The sequence below is a fragment of the Bidens hawaiensis genome, unplaced genomic scaffold (genome assembly GCF_021521415.1).
Source record: "Bidens hawaiensis isolate Kalapana, Puna unplaced genomic scaffold, B.hawaiensis_p1.1 tig00021672_1, whole genome shotgun sequence".
Taxonomy (NCBI): domain Eukaryota; kingdom Viridiplantae; phylum Streptophyta; class Magnoliopsida; order Asterales; family Asteraceae; genus Bidens; species Bidens hawaiensis.
Genome location: NW_027493364.1, coordinates 154,559 through 178,307, shown reverse-complemented (window position 1 = coordinate 178,307; position 23,749 = coordinate 154,559).

Genomic DNA, 23,749 nt, shown 5'->3' with positions numbered 1-23,749 from the left:
ATCCTTAGCGCGTCGCGAGAAGAACTACCGTTCTTAGCGCGCTGCGAGAAGAATTACAATTCTTAGCGCGCTGCGAGAAGAGTTCGTCTCGCAAATCGCTGAAACAGGTGGTCTTCACGCAGGATTCCTTGCGTGGAGCTGCGCAGACAACCTTAGGCGGGAAGGAACAAGAGTCAAGCAAAGAGTTAGAAGAAAAAGAGGGAAACAAGGCTTAAGGGCGGGACGGCGACAAGAGGGAAAAGAAGGCGGAAAGAGAGGAGGAGAGGGATGGGACGGCGGAAAGAAAGAGAGAGAAAGAGGCGGGAAGGAAAATATATATTATTATTAAAAGTAAAATATAAGTATAAATAAATACTAAATCATAAAAGAAAGAGATCGGGTCAGAGAAACGGGTACCCGGGTCGGGTCGGATTCGGGCAGATGTTACAGTCTCCCCTACTTTAAGAAATTTCGTCCCGAAATTTATCTCGAAGTAGGTTGCGCAGAGAACAGGTGCGGGTACTTGATCTTCATTTGATCTTCCCTTTCCCATGTAAACTCGGCTCCGCGCTTGGACTCCCAACGAACTTTCACGATAGGGATACGACTGCGCTTGGTTTGCTTAACCTCGCGATCCATAATCTCAACAGGCTTCTCAACGAAATGCATAGATTCATCAACTTGAACTTCATCAAGTGGAATGTGAAGGTTCTCGTCAGCTAAACACTTCTTGAGATTGGATACATGGAACGTTGGATGCACATTACTGAGCGCGGGCGGCAGGTCAAGTCTGTAGGCAACTTTTCCCACACGCGCGAGAATCTTGAATGGACCAACATAACGAGGAGCAAGCTTACCCTTCTTCCCAAAGCGGACAACACCTTTCCAAGGCGACACTTTGAGGAGAACAAGATCACCAACTTGAAATTCGAGAGGCTTTCGCCTACGATCTGCGTAACTCTTCTGTCGGCTTCTGGCAGTCAGCAGATGATCACGGATCTTGGCGATTTTATCGGTTGTCTCTTGAACAAGTTCGGGTCCTGTGATTTGAGTTTCACCCACTTCGCTCCAACAAATCGGGGAGCGGCACTTACGACCGTAAAGTGCTTCAAATGGGGCCATACCGATACTGGAATGATAGCTGTTATTATAAGAGAACTCAATCAAAGGCAGGTGCGAATCCCAATTACCTCCAAAATCAAGAACACAAGATCGGAGCATATCCTCAAGAGTTTGAATAGTTCGCTCAGACTGTCCGTCAGTCTGAGGATGATATGCAGTACTCATGTCCAAGCGAGTTCCTAGCGCAGATTGGAGAGATTTCCAAAAGCGAGATATAAAACGGCCATCGCGATCGGATATGATGCTCAAAGGAGTACCATGGCGGCAGACAATTTCCTTGACATAAAGCTGCGCGAGTTGCTCAACACGGTAGTTTTCACGAATGGGCAGAAAGTGAGCAGACTTAGTCAATCGATCCACTATTACCCAAATGCTATCATGTTTGCTTGCTGTCAAAGGTAACTTGGTAATAAAGTCCATCGCTACACATTCCCATTTCCACGTAGGAATTTCAGGTTGTTCGAGCAAACCAGATGGGCGTTGGTGTTCAGCTTTCACTTTAGAACAAGTCAGACATTTAGCTACGAACACAGCAATATCCTTTTTCATACCGGGCCACCAATAAGTAATGCGCAAATCCTTGTACATCTTATCAGCGCCAGGATGAACAGAATACCGAGATTTGTGCGCTTCACACAGGATATCAGCGCGAAGATTCTCATCAAAGGGAATCCAGATGCGATTGAGATAGCAGAGAATTCCACTCCGATTAGGCACAAAATGCGCTTCCGCGCCACACGCTAACTCGGCGCGAAGGTTACCATTACTGATGGATGCGCGCTGCGCGTCACGAATACGCGATTCAAGGTTGCTTTGAATCGGCGCGAAGTGAAGCTGGGTGCGCGGCAAGATACAGTTAAGCTGGCAGGGTTTTCGGCTGAGCGCGTCGGCTACCACATTAGCCTTACCAGGATGATACCGGATCTCACAATCGTAATCGCTGATGAGTTCGTTCCATCGGCGTTGCCTCATGTTAAGTTCCTTCTGATCAAAGATATGCTGAAGGCTTTTATGGTCGGTGTAAAGGATACACTTAGTACCATAAAGGTAGTGTCTCCAGATCTTCAAGGCAAAAACAACTGCACCAAGTTCGAGATCGTGAGTTGTATAATTCTTTTCATGAACCTTGAGTTGCCTTGATGCGTAAGCGATAACCTTGCCTCGTTGCATAAGAACACAACCGAGACCTTGGTTGGAGGCATCGCAGTACACGACAAAATCATCATTACCCTCAGGTAGCGCAAGGACAGGAGCTTCACACAACAATCGCTTGAGCGTCAGAAAGGCTTCTTCTTGCTTCGAGCCCCAAATATACGGTTTACCTTTGTGCGTTAGAGCTGTTAAAGGCAAAGCGATCTTTGAGAAGTTCGAAATAAATCGCCGGTAGTAACCAGCTAAGCCCAGAAAGGAACGGATCTCGGAAGGAGAGGATGGCGTGATCCAGTTCTTGATTGCTTCAATTTTGGATGGGTCGACATGAATACCCATCTTGTTTACAACATGACCAAGAAACTGTACTTCATCAGACCAAAATTCACACTTGGAAAGCTTAGCATAGAGTTGCTCGGTTCGAAGCTTTTGCAATACCAATCGGAGATGTTGCTCATGCTCGGCCTTGGTCTTAGAATACACCAGAACATCATCGATAAACACAATCACGAATTTATCCAAGAAAGGCCTACACACCCGGTTCATTAGATCCATGAAAACGGCGGGTGCGTTGGTTAAACCGAAGGACATGACCAAGAATTCAAAATGGCCATAACGAGTTCGAAAAGCAGTCTTCGGAACATCTTCATCGCGGATGCGCAACTGGTGATAGCCAGAGCGGAGATCAATCTTGGAAAAACAAGAGGCACCTTGGAGTTGATCAAAGAGGTCGTCAATACGCGGTAAGGGATACCGGTTTTTAATGGTGAGTTTGTTCAACTCGCGGTAATCAATACACATGCGAAACGATCCATCTTTCATTTTAACGAACAACACCGGAGCACCCCAGGCGAAGAGCTAGGGCGAATGAATCCTTTAGCAGTCAACTCTTGAAGTTGGCTGGCCAATTCTTGCATCTCAGCGGGTGCAAGACGATAAGGAGATTTAGCTACGGGGGAAGCACCAGGGACAAGATCAATACGGAACTCGACTTCACGAGCGGGAGGGATACCAGGAAGATCATCAGGAAAAACTTCAGGGAAATCACGCGCAACAGGGATATCGCGAAGCTTCTTTTCTTCAGCAGGTTTAACCACATGGGCTAGAAATGCAATACACTTCTTCCGCATGAGCCTTCGGGCTTCGGCGCAAGACATAAGTTTAAGACCACTGGAGGGTTTTTCGCCGTAAATATGAAGATCACCATTTTCTCGAGGAATGCGAATCATCTTCTTGGCGCAAATAACTTCGGCGCGATTCTTCGAAAGCCAGTCCATACCAATAATAACATCAAAGCTTCCAAGAGGCATAGGGATGAGGTCAATCAGAAAATCGTTTTCGTTAAGGTTAAGCGTGCAATCTTTAATCACTGAGTTTATTAAAATAGTTTCACCGTTAGCCAATTCAACTGAAAAATCTTCTTTTAAATCGTCGCGCGGTCGCGCAAGCTTCTGCTCGAAGGCGCGAGAAATAAAACTTCGATCGGCGCCAGTATCAAAAAGTACAGAAGCATAAAATCCGTTAAGCAAAAATGTACCATTAACTACGTCATTATTCGCTTGTGCTTGGTGCGCGGTTATATTAAAAGCTCGTCCACGCGTCACTTGGTTCGAAATCTGGTTCACCGGATTCGCCTGCGTAATCTGAACTTGTAGCCTTGGGCACGCGTTCCGGAAATGACTGGGATCGCCGCAGTTAAAGCACGATCTGGGTCGTGGGTTTTGGTAGGTTGGTTGTGGGTTCTGCGGGTAGACTGGTGGTGTTGGCGCAATTGGATTGGCGGGAGGGACTCTACAGTATTCGGTTGAGTGACCAACGCGGCCACATCGGTTACATTGTCGACACGGGGTCTGAGTTGGGTGGTGAAATCTACAGGTTGGGCAAAGGGGTTGGTTTCCTGTGTAAGGTTTCTTAGGAGGCGGGGCAGGGAGTGCGGGATTGGTTAAGGCATAGTTGTGGACTACAGGAGGTGTTGGGTAGGCTGACAGAGGGTTAGGCGCGTAAACTGGAGGTTGGTAGATGGGTTGCTGGGCAATGGGCGGGTTGGTAAGCGCATAGGCCTTGCGCCTGCGCTTGAGGTTGTTACGGTTTGAGGGTTCAGGTTTGGTTTCTGCGGGTTCAGGGGCAGTCTTGGTGGGTTTGGTCTTTTCTGTTCCCCGCAGGAACAGGGTTCCTGCTCTGACATGGTTGTCGCTGAGCACAGCGGCCAACTCAATGGCGTCAGAGAGGGTTACTGGGTTTCTGGCCCATACAGAATCTTGAATTTCCATGGGGAGACCCCCAAGGAATTTCTCTATGGCTCGGCGGGAAGGGGTAACAAGGTGAGGGACAAGCAAACTTAGTTCATGGAAGCGCGTCGCGTACTCGCGCGCTTCGCCACTGTACTGCTTAAGATTCCAAAATTCCTCCTCCAGGCGCTTAACTTCGTTGGGAGGGCAGAATTCTCGCGTCAAGAGATCCTTAAATTCCTCCCAGAGCATGCTGGAAGCAGTTTCTGCGCCACGCGCATGAGCTACTCCATTCCACCATGTAAGCGCTCTAGATTCCAGGACACTGGAAGCATACAGGGTTCGTCTGTCTGAGGGGCATTGGGTGTGGAGGAAAGTGTTTTCTATTTTCTCAAGCCACTGGAGCATCACGGTGGCTCCTTCAAGACCTGTGAACTTTGGAGGGTTACCCGCGTTAAAGGATTTAATGTTGTAGCTGGAGGTATTATTTTGGCTCAAGGCTTGAGCTATCGCGGCGGCCATTTCCTGGGAACGTTGCTGTCTACGCATGCGCGAGGCTTCTCTTCTCTGAAATCGGCGAGATAGCGGAGGCATTCTATAAAAATTTTAATTTTAGTTAATATCTTGGTTTTAGCGCAAAGTTTTAATCTTATAAAGCTTGGTTTCGCGGAGTCAGTTACTGTCAAAAGTTAAAGTAAAATAAATGACCCTAAATGCAGACTTAATAAAGGTAACAAATTCGAATCAAGAATCGACAATTCATGTATCACCATTACTTTCCGAATTCCCAATTTAAAATATACGAGCAAACGAGTATTGGAGATTGACGATTCATGTATCACCATGACTTTTCAATCTTCAATATAAAACATACAAGAAAATGAGTATTGGAGGTTGACAATTCATGTATCACCATGACTTTTCAAGTCTCCAACCTCAGAACATAATCGTAAATGGGAATTAAAAATCAACTATTCATGTATCACCATGACTTTTCGGATTTTCAAACCCAACAAACGAATATGTAAGTAAAATCAATAAAATCGAAATTCAACAAAAATCGAAGTATCGCGAAATAAAACATAAAATCACATACTGCGCAAGCGCGAGCATATTCATAAATAACGAGTAATTAACAATAAGCGCGCAAACATGAGATTTCTCTCATGCGCGAGAAGGGACTCTTAGGTATTCTAGGCCGTTACGTCTAACCACCTATCCTAAAGTCAACGAGCTCTGATACCAATCTGTAACACCCCGACCAAAGGCGGATTATACATCGGGGCGCCACATATTGTTTCATTACTCGTGACACTATTGGGTGTCAATATTTAATAAATACATTCATTCGCGCACGCGCAGGGTAAACACAAGATAACATAAAACATCATAAATCAATATATTATAAGGCAAAATATTCGAACAACAATAACTTGTCTTGATACATTTTAATCTAGGTCCAAAAGTAAAAACGTCCTACGTGTCCACAAGCTCCAAATGTAGCTACAGCAAACCTGAACATGTGTTAAAATAAACGTCAAACACTTGCGTGTTGGTGAGAAATCAAGTTTAATACAATACATAGATAATCATAAATCTGCGCGCAACACGTGTATGTCTGGTGTTTAACAAGGGTGCAATCAGATTGTGATCAAGCCTAAATAGATCATAGCTCATAGTTCATAGTTCAATCCGTGCTCCCAATCGAGCACAAAAACGAGAAAACATCTGTGCAAGTGTAAACAAAGAAAACCGTAAACGATAGGTCTCCCGTGTTCATCTAATGGATCCATGAAAACTGCGGAATAGGCCGAACAAAGCGGTTAATGATACACACATACAAATAAACAGCCAAGTAAACGTCCTCAACACATGGGATACTGCGCGACTAAAGTTCATAAACAAGTTTAAGACTCTAAGTTTGTACGAACACATGAACATCCCAAAACATTAAAAATAAAAAGGGATTAGGTACGAGATTACTCACTTGATAAACGATGCGGTGTAAGATAAAGCAAGAACCAACTTTAACAAGCACAAGTTAACCTATAAATAAGATTATTGTTTTAATGAATTGATTTAAGTCTTGATTATAGTTAGCATAATTAATAAGTAAATTATTATATATATATATTACCGGAAAAGCAGGGCAGAACAGGGAGGAAAACGGAGGCAGAGAGGAAGACGGCAGAGAGAGCAAGGAGCAAGAGAGAATAAGAGAGATTAAGTGTTTTGTGTGTGTAGTGTTATGAAAATATTACTATTATTTATAGGAAAACCCTAGGAGACATAATCCCTAGAAAAGGGGAAAGGATCTCAAGACAAACAGAACAAGACAAAACAAAAGATAACAAAAGATATCAAAAGCAAGTAAAAGATATCAAAAGATATGGCAGCTGCAGGGGGCAAGATAAAGCTGACAGGGAACAGTAAAAAGCATGGGCGGGTCAGATAAAGGTACTGGTCAAGCATGGCAAAAGCAGATCTCAAAAGATAATGTCAGTCACTTTTTCTGCCAACCAATGGGGTTGGTGCGCATGCTGCGCCAAAAGTGGCTTTTCAGACATAAAGCAGATTAGGTCAACAGCTCAGAAGATAAGACAACACAAAAGCAACGGCTAGATTCAACAGAAGAAAACTCAAAGGGTTCAGCGCGAGAAGGCTAAGGCGCGAAGGCAGACACAGAAGGTCAAGAGAGCGCGAGTGCGAAGGCAGTCAGAAACAACCTTAACGCGTCGCGGAAAGAACTACATTTCTAAGCGCGTCGCGGGAAGAATCACATTTCTTAGCGCGCCGCGGGAGGAACTAGAATTCCTAGCGTGCCGCGGGAAGAACTATAATTCTTCGCGCGTCGAGGGATGAACTACGATTCTTAGCGCGCTGCGAGAAGAACTACAAATCCTTAGCGCGTCGCGGGAAGAACTACCGTTCTTAGCGCGCTGCGAGAAGAATTACAATTCTTAGCGCGCTGCGAGAAGAGTTCGTCTCGCAAATCGCTGAAACAGGTGGTCTTCACGCAGGATTCCTTGCGTGGAGCTGCGCAGACAACCTTAGGCGGGAAGGAACAAGAGTCAAGCAAAGAGTTAGAAGAAAAAGAGGGAAACAAGGCTTAAGGGCGGGACGGCGACAAGAGGGAAAAGAAGGCGGAAAGAGAGGAGGAGAGGGATGGGACGGCGGAAAGAAAGAGAGAGAAAGAGGCGGGAAGGAAAATATATATTATTATTAAAAGTAAAATATAAGTATAAATAAATACTAAATCATAAAAGAAAGAGATCGGGTCAGAGAAACGGGTACCTGGGTCGGGTCAGATTCGGGCAGATGTTACAACTATTAGCCGCTGCCTACTCACCAACTCCTGTCATACCACGTGCATAGCCGGCAGTTGGTGGAAAAGGAATAGTACACAGCAGGCCTGGTCACTATCAGCCACTGCCTACCCACCAACTACCAGCAGGGCACGTGCGTAGGCCACAGTTGGTAGAACATGAATACTATTCAGCCGGCCACACCTCCTTGGAAACCTACATTCGGCTATAAATACCCCAAATGGTATGATCATCTCATCTTATCATATTATCATCATATACTATCTCGTATTACATATTATACCTGATATCTGCTATAGCAATCTCTTAATATACATTTATATTTAAAGAGCAATCTAGTCTGATTCTCACGCCGGAGGGTGGTCACAAGGAGGAACCCCCCCCCTTCTCAGTGACGAGCTCACGGTCTGTTTTGCAGGTTATCAGAAGAACCATCTTTGCCGGGTCTAACCCCTCGTGGGAAACATCTATTCAACCCCCAGGTTACCCGTAATCTGTCCGGGGTCCGATTAGTGTTTCTTCATTGGCGCCATCCGTGCATAAAGCTAGAACTTCATTTCTTTTCATTTTTTTCAAACTTCTGGAAAGATGGTTAAAGAAACTCCGGTAACCACAACCCCAGCTACTGGGGGGAATACCGGCGACTACACAGTCTTTACAAACACTACCCCGGTTACCCAAGCCGGGGCAAGTGAAGTAAATTTTACGAACACTACCCCAGTTACCCAAGCTGGGGCAAGTGCAGTAAATAACCGCTCACTGGGATTCACCGATACCCAGTTAGAGAAACGAACAAGACTCCCCCGCCAAACACTCGATGAAGTTAAGGCATGGGCGGAGGCACGTCAGAAGGAATTCCAAGCTGAGTTGGACGAACGCTTGCGTTCCGTCCAACAGGCTGACGAATTCGAAGAATACTTGGACGATGACTCGGAGGAATCCGACACCGACGCGAACCCTCGCCATAGGGCAAAAGGGAAGCGTAAGGAAACGGACTCCCAACCGAGAAGGCGTTTTGGAGAAGCCTTCAAACCAAAAAACACAGGTGGAAATCCACGTGACTTCTCCAAAACATTCAGACCAACTGTAGCAAATGCGGGAACGTCCAAATTTGCAAGGGACATTGCGGAAGCAATCGCCCCAAAAAGTGCCAAACAGATGTCCAACATCGGCACTTATGATGGTATATCTGATCCAGACGATCATTTGAACAGGTTCATAGCGGGGGCAACCGTCAGTAGTTGGACGGAACCTACGTGGTGTTACATGTTCCAAATGACGCTTGTTGGGGCTGCTAGAGCGTGGTTCGATCGTCTACCGGTCCACTACATCTACGGTTGGGAAGACTTCCAGCAAAAGTTTAGCCAACACTTCAGCCAGCAAAGAAAGTATACCGAGGAGCAATGGACAATCCTCAAATGCATTCGAGAGGAAGATGAATCTTTGCTAGACTTCATCACTCGCTTCAACTCAAAGAAGCTTAGTCTGGGTAATATCAGCGAAGATCTTGTTCGCGCTGCTTTCATCCAGGGCGCGAACGACCCAGAGCTCATCCGTACCTTAACGGGTAAAGATGGCATGCCATCCACATGGGATGCCATCATGACAGCAGCTAAACGCTTTGCGGAAACGGAGAAGCAACTGGGTAGAGATCTCCCACAGAGCACAAACCTCTACACCCAGAAAACAAGAGAAGACAACGTCCTTACCGCCCGATTAAACAAAAAGCGGAAGCTAGGCATTTGGCAGTCAAGGGTAAACTTTGACACCTCATCCGGCTTGCAACATCGGTTAGGCGGAAGAGATAACGTACAGTCAAACCAGAACTCCAGATGGACGCCACTCACCAAAAGCGTCATCGAGATATTCGCCACTGAGGAGCTCCCATGGCCAAAGGCTCCAATAATCCGACATCGTCACAATGCTGATCGGAGCAAATACTGTGACTTTCACAGGACAAAAGGCCACAACACTGAAGAATGCATAGACGTAAAGGACATGGTCGAAGCATTTGTCAGAGATGGGACGCTCGCGCACCTAGTGGCGCAATGAACGTTGAGCAGGCTGATGCGTGTAGAACCTCAGCTGGGGAAAACACGAATAAAATTGCAGCGTCAATGTGGAGACTACATGCTGCGTAAAGAACGAGATCCCGAACCAGGTGCATATCGGCTCGATGGCACTCCCATCCCAACAACATGGAAGGGAGCTCAATTACACAGTTTGGATGTAGATCAATTCCAAATTTGTAAAGGAAAGGCCCAGAGCCACTTCTAATGGAAATGATTCTCCTTAGAACATCGACGCTGATTTTACATTTATACTTTTATGAACTTTCAACACTGATGCCGGTTTTCACCGCATACATAAGTGTGAAAGTCGTTGCGTGGGGAAGGCGGCAAAACCCGCATAAACCCAAAAATTGGCAAACCTTCACGCAGGTCAGTTAAAGGTAAAGTTCAGTCATCCCACTAAATGAAAGTGCCGGTCTATCCGCATGAATCATGATAGAGGAAACTGAACACTAACCTATTAACAACCGCGCGTCGAACGGTTAATTTATTCAACACTGATATGCTGGTTTTCACCGCATAATTACGTGAAAAGTCGTTGCGTGGGGAAGGCGGCAAAACCCGCATAAACCCAAAAAACGGCAAACCTTCACGCAGGTCAGTCATAGGTAAACTTTGGTCAACTGAATGAAAGTGCCGGTCCTAGCCGCACAAATCATGAGAGGAAACTGAACCTATTGACAACCGCGCGTCGAACGGATAACTTATTCAAAAGAGAATTTCTAACAAAAGGATGAGGAAAACCTTCACGCAGGTCAGATGTAGGTAAAGTTTAGCCATCCTACTAAGTGCAAGTGACGGTCCTACCCGCACAATCACGAAAGAGGAAGCAAAACTTCAACCTATTATCTACCACGTTCAAAGGTTAACTTATCCTAAACACTTAGAAATTTCTAAAAAGATGAGGAAAACCTCCACGCAGGTCAGATGTAGGTAAAGTTTAGCCATCCTACTAAGTGCAAGTGACGGTCCTACCCGCACAATCACGAAAGAGGAAGCAAAACTTCAACCTATTATCTACCACGTTCAAAGGTTAACTTATCCTAAACACTTAGAAATTTCTAAAAAGATGAGGAAAACCTCCACGCAGGTCAGATGTAGGTAAAGTTTATCCATCCTACTTAGTGCAAGTGACGGTCCTACCCGCACAATCACGAAAGAGGAAGCAAAACTTCAACCTATTATCTACCACGTTCAAAGGTTAACTTATTCTAAACACTTGGAAAATTGCTAATTTAAACTAAAGTATGCAAGTCATATAACGTTTATAAAGCAAGGAATCCAGTGAAAGTAGCGGTCTTACCCGCACAAAGATTTATATTTCATAATATTAATTACAAGAATGGCCGGGTAATTACCCGCCTACAAGAATATAAATCTATACAAGCTAAATCTATCCTAGCAGTGGGAAGGGATCTTCAGGATCAAGCTTCAGGGCCACTTCCACTTGGACCAGCACCATCAGTAGAGCGTGGCAGTTCAAGGAAAGCTTTAAGGATAGCTAGCCCATCATCAGCAGCAGCAACTTCGTTTACCTTCTCCACCACCGGATGCGGGAAGGCGGCGTACTGATTCACTGCTTGGTCGTATACAGCTTCAGTATCTACATCAAATAAAGGGAAGTTGGAAGGCGGGATGCCTTTCTCAACGAACCCTAGACCAAGCAGGAAACCGGCCTTTTCCCCATCCTCATGAGAAGCGTTGAGGGCTGCGCTCATAGCATCGTCATAAGACGTCTCCGTGAAGACTCGATGCACAACCTACAAAAAAGAAAATACAACTATCAGAACCTTTTCTATTTACAAAGAAAAGCGTAAAGACATGAAAAGCATACCTGAGACAACGCTTCTCGAAGAAGCCATTCCTTGGCAACCAGAGCCTCCTGGAGGGCAGCTTGAGCTTCGTTACGGGCGCGTTCGGCTTCACTCTTGTTGAGGTTGGCAAGCAACACTTCTTTAGCCGCAGCCTCTTCGACGCCCTTTAGCTTCCGCTCAGTGTGGTCAAGCACCCCCCTCTGGTCCAAGATCTCTTGGAGCTTTTTGGCGTCTTCCATCGCCAAGGCATCATGAGCCTGCTGGAGAGCCTCTAATTTGGCTTTAAGCTCTTCATTCTCCACGCGTAGAGGCTCAGCAACAGCTTCAGCCTTGGTGGCCCTTTCAGTTGCGTTCCTAGCAGTTTCCTTAGCCAGCCGAAGCTGTTCATTAACAGCTTGGGCAGCCTTGGAACGGGCCTCGAGACGGGCCTGAACCTCAACTTCAAGGGCCTTGAACGCCTTCTCCTTCTCCGCAGCCGCGGCGGAGAGCCTCCTATTCTCCTCCCGGACAGCCCGCGGCTGAGCTACTTCTTGAATGCGAGCTGCTTTTAACTTGTCGTTTTCACGAAAAAGCAGCTCGACGCGCGGCTGCATCCGGGCCAGGAGAACCCGAAGCTCATTGGTTAGCCTACCCTCCTGGTAGCTAGCCATGGCTTCCCCCAACGCACCACTGGGAGCTGCGTGACGAGCCCACTCCACGCACTCCACAGGTGTGCGAAGGGTTGTTCCTCGGCGGATGTTCCATCGTGGAACATACACTTCATTGGAATCCGACACTGCAAAAAACATAAAGCAGTTAGGAAAAGATGATAAAAATATGAAAATAGGCCAAAAGAACCCTACGCACCTGTATGGTCAATAACAGACCGATAGCCGCCAAACCCATCACCTGAACCCAAGGGAAATCCGTCCAAGAGGTCAGGTAGATGGGAAGGAGGCAGAGGTTGGCGAGAAGCCCCATGCATACCTGAAGGATCGGCCGTCGTTGCCGAAGACGGAGGAGGCATGGTGAAGGCCGCCGCGGCCGCCGCGGCGGAATCCGCAGCAAAAGTAACCGCCGGCTCAGTGAAAGATGCGGTAAAAATGGCACTCACAGCCGGCGGTGATGTCATCACAGCTGGAACAGTCGGCTCAACGGAGTGAGCAACTGAACCAGCGGAAGCAGGCGCAGGCGCAGCCGCCTGGGTCGTCGCCTCAGGTAGGCTGACCAAGCCTACCGTCATGGGAGGAGGGGTACTCCTCTGCGCTCCACCCTGGAATGCGTCAACATCCACGCCTGCACAAAGAAGATAAGTATTAAAGATGGAAAACTATGAAGTTAAAAAATAAAGTTTGTACTTACGGGTTTTCTTGAGCCTGAAAGTGCGGACAGGCGGGGATGAACCCGATGGAGCCGGCCTCTTTGCGCCGCTCACCGTCGTCATCCGGGGCTCTCCGGAGGTGACAGTCGTCGCAGCCTCCGGAGCGGTGGTCTTATCACCACCGGGGTTCCCCGCCACCTCCTCGCTCTCGGCCTCTGAGTCAGACCGAGGCACCGGATCGGCAGTGGAGGCCACCTTCTCCTTCCCCTTCCCGCCGGCAGCCTTCTTCTTCCGCACCAACGGAGGACCATCTGCGGATTCCTCATCAGAACATAAGATTAGAGGAATTCCAGCAGAGGTTTCAACATTGAGGGGTCGAGGGTTGAATAGCGCCTTACCTGGCCGCCTGGCGCTCAGGATCTCGTGGCCTAGCGGGTAGACCTCCACGAACCGATCCGCCGTTTGTTCTAGGATGGGCAACTCGTTCTCGTCTAGAGCGCGAGTACCCATCCGAGCGGGACTGTCAGCCTCCCGCGGATGCAGGAGCGACTGCAAGTCGTTCCCCTCTGAAATAAACAGGAAAAAAGTTAGAAGAGATTCTAAATCAACAAAAAGAAACAGAGCATACCGTAAGGAACAGAGTTCGAACCGTATTCAAGGACGATTGGGATCTTTTGCGCATCCGCATCCTTCCACACCCGGCTCATCCCGAGCATCACCATCCCGGACTCCGCAAACCGGTAAACCGGAGATTGGACTCGGGATATCTTCGAGAACCATTCCGCCTCCTGGTAGTTGGAGGCGTGAAGGCTGGGAAGTGCTTGCCCATTCTTGAATTTCATGGCAAGGGGGATGGCGCGAGCGGAGATGTAGAAGAACTCCCGCTTCCACGAGCGAAGACTGCGCTCGGTTGCGCAAATCTTCAAACCCTTAATCCGGGTTATCAGCGTATACCACCCCTGGATGCACCTCCAAGAGTAGAAGGTCATCAGGCGGTCGACATAGGGCTCAATGCCCAGAATCCGGCACACCCACTCGAAGTGGCGAATCTTCGCGATCGCCATCGGGTGCACCTCGGTCAGGTGTACACCGTGCCTCTCCAGGACACGGTACACAAACTTTGTCAACGGGAACCTAAGATTCCCATAGACAAAGAATGCAGCATATACCCCGATCTTGCCTCTGGGGGCATCATACACCGTCTGATGGGGTTCAGGAAACTCAGGCTCGAGAGACTCGAGCATGAACTTCCTGACGATGTACTGATACAGATCGACAGGCAGAGCACACTGGCACTCGCCAGCAGTACTCTTGTCATCGACAAACACCCCAGCCTCCTGGGCTGTAGATTCGAGATCACGAGAAGACATCTTGCAGATGAAAGAATAAACGATTTCAAGAGAATGCTCGACTGAAAGGTGAGTATTCGCCGGAAATCGTTTTGAAGATGAAGAGAAGAGTGAAAGTGTGGATTACAAAGAACCCTCTCCCCCTTTATATACTAATCGCAATTAATGCGATGAATTTAATGCGGAAGAGAGAGAAATCGAAGGTGCAATGAAACTATGACACGTGGCAAAAAGCAAGCTGGCAACAGCTGTTGAAAGGACGCGTACCATTAATTTCGCGGCCACGCGCCCGAAAAATCGCGCCCACGCGCCTGAAAAAAACGTCTGGAATGACCATGTACTGTCACGTCACCATAACTTCATGCACGTCCTGACACAGTCAGAAGAAACCGTCGCACGACGTTTCAGAGGTTTGGACTGTTCTTATCCTTTCACCAACTCTTCAAATTTCAAAAAAAAAAAAAAAAATTTCAAAAAGATTCAAAAGTAAGCGGGAAAATACCCCTTGCCTTGGCAACCAAGTAACCATAAGACGGGTGCGGGTACACTGTAAAGGCAAAACCCTTCACATACTTAGCACCTGCAGGGAATTGAAGCCAAGAATACCTCGGCAACCAAGTAATTATAAGACGGGTGCGGGTACAGTGTTAAGGCAAAACCCTTCACATACTTAGCACCCGCAGGGAATTGACGCCAGGAATACCTTGGAAGTAAAGTAACCGTAAGACGAGCGCGGGTACAGTGTTAAGGCAAAACCCTTCACATACCTAGCTCTCCGCAGGGAATTGAAACCAAGAAGGATCTTCTGGGCAATGCTTGCGGAAACGGGAATAACATCCCCGCATAGCGGGAACGTCGAGAACTACATTGTTTGAAGCTCCAGGATGGAATTGGTGATTTTAACATAATTGATCACTATGTTCAAAACTACCAAAACCTCATGAAGAATCCACACAAGTGGGACTCAATGCTCCTGACTTGCGAGGAGGTTACAGACCTACCTGCATCATACCCAAAGATCAAGCAGGAAAGTCGGGAATTTCTGCAAGTGACAAGGACTTCCGCGGGAAGAATCCCCATGGAAAACCTTAAAAAACCCTTTTCAAAACCCTTTGCTTAAGTCAAAAAGTTCACCTCACTTTATTAAACATTCATGAGAAGAACATTGGACTGGGGGGACTTGAAGAGGTAGGTCCCAGCAGAGCCCAGTTGGACCCGCAAGACTCACCTTCAAAAGAGACGTCTGCGCAGAAACCAACTGGATACGCAGGACCCACCATGCTCAGAGACGTGACGTCCTTACGCGCAGTACGCAAGCTGTTCCCGCAGGAAATGCCTCCTAATGTACTCTGCCTGTTCCCGCAGCTGCGGATACAAGCCATCAGGGAAGGCCACCCGCGCAGCAAGGCTACACGCACAAGGCACTTAGCTCTCAATAATTCAGTTGTCACCTGAAGGAATGAGCAAAGCCGGGAGCAATCCCGCACAAAGGCGGGAGGGGGAATACTCCCGCCCAAATAAGCCAGTCCGTACGATACGGGAAAATCTTCTGTACTGTACCTGACGAGGTATGGGCAAAAGATCTGACCAAAGATACGACAGCTTATTGACAACAGTATGGCGAGCAGCATGCTCTTGTACTGTATGTCACTATTAGCCGCTGCCTACTCACCAACTCCTGTCATACCACGTGCATAGCCGGCAGTTGGTGGAAAAGGAATAGTACACAGCAGGCCTGGTCACTATCAGCCGCTGCCTACCCACCAACTACCAGCAGGGCACGTGCGTAGGCCACAGTTGGTAGAACAGGAATACTATTCAGCCGGCCACACCTCCTTGGAAACCTACCTTCGGCTATAATTACCCCAAATGGTATGATCATCTCATCTTATCATATTATCATCATATACTATCTCGTATTACATATTATACCTGATATCTGCTCTAGCAATCTCTTAATATACATTTATATTTAAAGAGCAATCTAGTCTGATTCTCACGCCGGAGGGTGGTCACAAGGAGGAACCCCCCCCCCCTTCTCAGTGACGAGCTCACGGTCTGTTTTGCAGGTTATCAGAAGAACCATCTTTGCCGGGTCTAACCCCTCGTGGGAAACATCTATTCAACCCCCAGGTTACCCGTAATCTGTCCGGGGTCCGATTAGTGTTTCTTCAGTGAGGCTCAACAAGTTTTTGGTTATGCAATTTACATGGATAATAAAAACACAAAACTCTCTTATCCTTTGGGAAAATATGAATCAGATGTATCCGGAACAAGCTTTCACAATGGGCGCTATGAGGGAAAATGTTGCATCTCTACCAAAGTATAGTTTTCCCCATCTTTTATATCTGATGTTTCATCCATCCTTTTTGGTTGGTGCTGAAAGTATAATATGAATAGCATAATATAATTTTTTTTTTTCATTTTAGTTTGATGTTCCTAAGATTTTAAAGTGTAAAATCACATAATTCCTTGATTTTACGGTATCACATATTTTAAATTATGAGATCATGTACAAGATTCTTATCTATCATGTTTGTTAATGCTTATTATGCACACTTGTGAGTGGCAGTATCAAAGGGCAGCCAGTAAAGCATTAATAAATGGGATTTCTAATGACAATGTGTCTACTAGCAACGCTCTAAGCTTAAGTATTTTCTCTATTGTCAGAAAGCCATATGTTGTGCCTTAGTTTTTTGTATAGTTGTTTATTGCTTGCGTCATGTGCTTTATGTAACCGTAATTGTTGTTTTGCAGGTTTGATGGTTGTAGGTGTTGGTGATGATATGTTGTTAGAGCATTTATTAAACCAGACAATGCTTTAAACTATTTATTCTCTCTTTAGATCATTATTGTATTAAACTGCTTTCTCATCAAAATGAATGCATTAAGTATTTATTTGTTTTTATTTGAAGCGGGCAAAAAGTGTTTTCAGGTCACAATTTCATAGAGAAACATATATTTAGATAATAATTGCTTTGATTTTGGTAATAGGTCATAATAAGGGTGTTAAACGGCTTGTGGGCACGGGTTGGCGGTTCAACCTGACACTAAAACTACTTTTTTGCCTAAACCGGTTTATAAGCCGAACCTATCCCGATTTGATAGGTTCGATTATTTTTTCTTCTAAACCTGTTTATAACCCGAATCGGATTAGGCCCATCAGCCCATTTGTACACCTTCTACACGTAGATATGTTTTGTATGTATAACTACAATGCTTAAGTAGTTAAGTATGCATATATTATTTGTTAGTAGTATGCATGTACTCTTCTAGAATTTCATACAACAAAACGTCAAATGTGCAACAATATTAAACCGTCAACACATATTGTTTTAGAATTTTATGAACATATATATATAGAGTATGCTTTTTAAGAATTTTTATTTTATCTATTTACAAACTTTTTTTTTATTGGAACCATACATAGTTATCAAGTACATGTACGTGTAAATGAATAATTTGCAAAAGCTTATTAGTTTAAATAAAATTGGTCCAACCCGAAATATTGATGCGAAATCTTATATTTTAGTTGTTTTGTAGAACCAAATTTTGAATTATGATTTTTTTACTTATTTTTCTTGAATTTATTTGGGGGTCTTTTTTTTCCGGCATATTAACATTTTCCACAAACTAATATATACGTATTGAATTAATACAAAAAACGGTCAAAAACTAAAAAAAAAATACTTAGAAACATATATTTACAAAATGATTAAAAACAAAAACCTAAAATAACTCGCGTAACACGCGAGCTTAAAACTAGTGTGTGTGTGTGTGTGAATTTGGTGTTGGATCGATATCATCATTTTCTTGGAATTTTCGTTTAAAAAGATTGAAAATAAGACTTTGTTGTTTTATCTTTCAAACTCCCTAATTTTCACATAAACAAATTTTAAACCATAAATACATAATCAATTCTAAAATACGCATAAACCCTAAATCCCTAATCAATTCCAATATACATTATTCAAATATCCAATAAACCTTAATCAATCATTCAAATATTCAATTGCCCATAAATAATTCCAAATTAACAATTTATCTAATAAAATTAAACAATTACAATTTTAGATAAAAGTAAAAGAATACATAATTGAACAAATAGAAGTCGAATTGTGGAGAAGGGACTGAGAGATCACCGGTCGTCGATTACCGGGCTGCAACGTGGAGGTCCAATGAACGGAGGAGGGCAACAGGGGGTCGGGTCATCGTGGGGTGGATGATGGATGAATGAAACTTTGTTTTATTGAATGTTGATGTTTGGCCTAAATCAAGCGTCCATGGATAAATGAACAACGAACAATGGTTTTATTTGATTTGGGCTAAAATTTGGTTAGGCTTTAAACTATAGTTGGACTTTAATTGATTTTAACTTTTAATTTGGTTGGGCTTTAAGTTAAGAGGGGTAACGTTATATTTTTTTCAAGGATAGCGAAATACGAATACTATCACAAAAAAATTGCAAACGTTGAGGGGTAGCAGATGCTACCACCGGTTACTAGCTACATCTGACACTGTTATCAGGTTAGCTTAATAAGGTTGTTCGGGTTATACTCATTAAAATTTGAATAAATGTGAATGTGTTAAAAAACAGACCATACGATTTTATGAATGTTTAAAAACATGACTATACTTGATTTTGGTACATGTCAATGATATGATGTTAAAAACTATTAACATGATTGTTACAATTAACTAAATTCGCCTTCTAAACAGATTGAGTTACTCATTAACTGATTATTTTTACACGGCGATTACCAATTGATATTAAAAACAGCAAATTGAAGAGTTGAAGGATTGAATCAAACGAACTATTTGTATTAGGTGGAACTTGGATGAATTTATCAAACAGGTTAGTTGGAAATTGAATGAACAGATCAATCGTGTTTAACATTTAAAATATCATGGGAATAAATCAAGCCGTCGCCGACTAGTATTACCCTAGTAAAAATCATAATGTCTTTGTTTAGGGTGCTCGGGTTATTTTGGTGAACCCGATTTAGGAAAAATCAACCAATAACCGAACCACAATGTTGCACTTGGGCTCGGGTTATACATTTTTTTGGGTTGGGTTCACTTAGAGCTTATTCATATGGGCATACAAAAATAAATATATAAATAAATAGTGTTGGAAGACCGAAATGATAGTTTGGCCATTTCAGAATCTAATTGATATGTACATCATCTCTTTGGACCCATATTGCGAGTCTTAAAGATCTTTGGATCCTAAAGGAAAAGGAAAAAGAGAATGAGTAATAAATACTAGAATACTGATTTAATAATTTAATAGATGAAATGGGAAAAGAGAATTGCAAAAGAAAAAAACTTTGATAGGCCTTATACTTCAATCAATAATTAAGAACAAATAAAGATGGTAACGTAGTGGTGCCACCGGTGACTGAACCAGAAACTTGAAGTCAGAGGATCAATAATACATGTCTTAATGTTTAATGATAATGCTTTTAATGATGTAAAAAATGAAAAAAAAGTCTTATAAATTAGAAGTATAATACTATTAAAAATACTGAAATTTCTATTATTGATTAAATATACATAAACGTACAAAACAAATAAAAAATAAAGTTCTAAAAGATTTATGATAAACTATTAATTATAGACTTATAATAATATTATTATTTTTATTGGTGTTATTATTAAAGGACCTAAAAAAATAAAATTGGATGTGGCTCAATGGTAGGACACTCATTTTACTAGTGAGAGGTATGGGGTTCAAACCTCACTATTACCAATTTATATGGGAGATATGAGGGATGACCTTGGCTTGCCAGGGTTCGAGTCCTGATCTCACCCGGTTTTACCGGCTCTTCGCCGTCGTGCAATTTGGCGGGCGTGGGAGTCGGGTTTTATCCGGTGAATCCCTCAATAGGTGGACCGCTAGGGGCTCCGTCCGTCCGGACTAGTGGCCGGCTCAGGCTACCCAATGGGAGCCGTGTATGGAGTACCCGGCATTACTTAGTTGGTCGTTAAAAAAAAAAGCAATTTATTACACTACACTCTAATTGACTTTGGACCTAGCATAGACTTTTTCATATTTAAATGTCTAATTACAAAACTACCCCTATTATGGACATCATCTTCTTCACACGATACAGATCAAATTTACATGTGAGAAATCTTTCTTCTATGCCTTTTCTTCTTTTTACTTGTTAATCATCGCTGCACTACTCAACTAACATTATAGAGGGTCAAAACTTTAATAAGAAAGATCAAAACATACATGGCCGGAGTCTCTGAGCACCACCACGTTCGCGTCACACTTTTATGTGGTGGGACATTCAGTTTGAGTAAGGTGGCCATTGGTGAGAGGCTCAGTGGTTTTTATTTTTGCATCATTCAAGAAAATATATAAAAAGAAGAGTGCCAAGTGACTGGTATAAGTGATATAGGTTGAGGGGTGACAGAGTCTTGTCTTTCTTCTCATTTTGTTAACCAAGAACAGCAAAGCATCATGCCACATTATGGTGTGCATTTTGTGATTGATTAGCAACTAACAAAATGACCAAGATTGATTAGATAGATAATACGCAACACAAGTCAAATACGTGAACTAGAGTAAGGTCACCACTGCTCACCGGACCATCAACCAAACATGATTGCCAGATCATTGGCACGGGGAAGATCACAAAAGACTTCTATCAAGAAACGAGTTATATGGAACACGTTCAGGTTACTAGACACCATAAAAACCTTGCACCCGGAACACGCCCCATATAACCTGTCTGGGTCAAACGGTTTCACATGTCAAAATGGGTATAGAGATTGTGGCAATCAAGTTGACATGTTGTAAAGCTGTAAACAAGGTTAGATGATTCATAAAACACGGGTGAGTTGAACTAACAAAAAGTATATATTGTATATAACTTTTCTTCATTTTAATTTTGAAACCCGAGCACGACGTGTTTATTAACCTTAACCGGGTTAGATTAGACAGCCCAAAACCTATATATTTTCGTCAAAGAAACATCAACCCTAAATCAAATACAACATAGAAACACATTCCTATCTAATACTATAAACCTACACCAATTTTACATTACAACTGTAAATCAATAGATGATATTAGTGTGCACCCAAATGCAATAACATTTAACAGTCTCCCTTCTGATGCCGTTTCTTATTTCCTTATAATCCAACCATATAATAATTTAGTAAAGGATTATGACAACCGGAAACAAATATAACAAGAAGAATGTTTCATTTGAACTTGCACAAAATAAACTAAAAAGGTTTCAACTTCAAACCAAATTTTATAATTACAATTACAGCATGCAAACCGTTTAGCTGGAAATTTCAACCCGAGCAATTACACATGGGTTAGTCCGGGTTTTTAAATGGGTTTTATGGGTCAGATTAGTGGTTTTCACGGGTCTGTTGAAACTGAGGGTGGCAAACCCAACCCAAATGGGTTGTTTTGAGTCAAGATGGATAAACTTTAAAACTAAAATGGGTTAGGATGGATCATAAAAATTCAACAAGTGAGTCAGGATGGGTTGAAAATATACAATTGGGTTAAAATGGGTCAAAACAAAACATCCAAGTTATCTAAAATTTATCTATTTCAAAATACCCAAACTATCATGTGCGAAACAAAACTCATCCGAAACCCAAAAAACGATCAAAACGAAACAAAAACCCCGAACTGACTAAAACGAAACAAAAACGAAACTGAACCGAAATAGAAAAGCGACCAAAACGAAAAAAAACGAAATGAAACCGAAAAACTAACAAAATCGAAACAAAAAAAGCGAAATGCAACCGAAAAGCTAACCAAAACTAAACAAAAACACCGAATCGACCAAACCGAAACAAAACTGAATCAAAATAGAAAACCGACCAAAACGAATATGAAACCGAAAAGTTGACCAAAACGAAACAAAAAGAAAAACGAAATGCAACTGAAAAGCGGACCAAAACAAAACAAAAACACCGAACGAAACAAAAACGCCGAATCGACCGAAACAAAACAAAAAACCAAAACGAACTGAACCGAAATAGAAAAACGACCAAAACGAAACAAAAAAAAACAAAATGCAACTGAAACCTGACCAAAACAAAACAAAAACACTGAGTCGACCAAAGCGAAACAAACAAAACGAAACGAAACTGAACCAAAATAGAAAAACGACCAAAAAGAAACAAAAAAACCGAATTGAAACTGAAAAACTGACCAAAATGAAACATAGAAAAACTAAATGCAATTCAAAAACCGGACCAAAACGAATCAAAAACACCGAACTGACAAACAAAACAAAAAAAACTGAAACGAAACTAAACCGAAATAAAAAAACGATCAAAACGATACAAAAAAAAACCGAAATGAAACCGAAAAACTGACCAAAACGAAACAAAAAAAAAGCGAAACGTAATTAAAAAGCTTACCAAAACGAAACAAAAAAGCTGAAACGTAGCCGACCAAAATAAAACAAATGAATCAAAACGAAACAAAAAGAACGAAATGAAACCGAAAAAACTGACTAAAACAAAACAACACTGAAACCGAAAAAACCGAGAAATCGAAACCGAAATCATTGAAACCGAGCAGATACCGAAACCGAACCGAAGAAAAAACCCCGAAAAACTCGAAATTGAACCGGAACAAAAAGTTTTTTTCTTTTTTTTTCAATGAACGAGAAGGATGAGGGAAACGTTTTAGTTATTTTACATTTTGCGTTTTTTATTTATATTTTGAGTTATTATTTTTTTAATATTTTTTTGAGGGGTTTTTAAACCCCTTTGTATGTCAACCTTCACTTGGGTCAAGATGGGTTAGTTTTATCCATCTTGACCCATATCCATCCTAACCCTCTATTTTAAAAATCCATCATGACCCCATATCCATCCTGACCCATCACCCAAATCCAACCCAACCCACTCCTATTGCCACCTTTAGTTGAAACCATCATCTGCAGCCTTCTGCAATTTTTGTACAGGGGTTTAAACGGGTTCTTTGGAACGGTTTACATCTAAACCTGTAGTGTAGACTCCTAAATGAAGCTGCTGCTACCTGCAAACTGCCAAACTCCAGCCCGTCAAAGAAATCAACATCAAATTGGTTCCTGTTCTTAAATCCTAAACGTTCAGAACTCTAGGGTTTTGTTGGTTCAAAGCATAAATGACTCGGTAGGACCATGAAATGTGCGATGTGGTAGCATATTCCTGGTTTGGTGTGTATCCTTAGATATGCTCATTTTGAGTTTCATGGCTTATTAATACAAGATTGTGTGATTAATAAAGTTGAAAATATTTTTCATCTTGAGATAACTAACATTTATTAGAATACTTTACAAATATTAATTTATATGGTTTTCAGTTGATTCAATGGTTTACTGTTACCAAAACGAATGTTTGGATCAGATTTCAGGAAAAAAAAAAGTTGTACTTGTTCC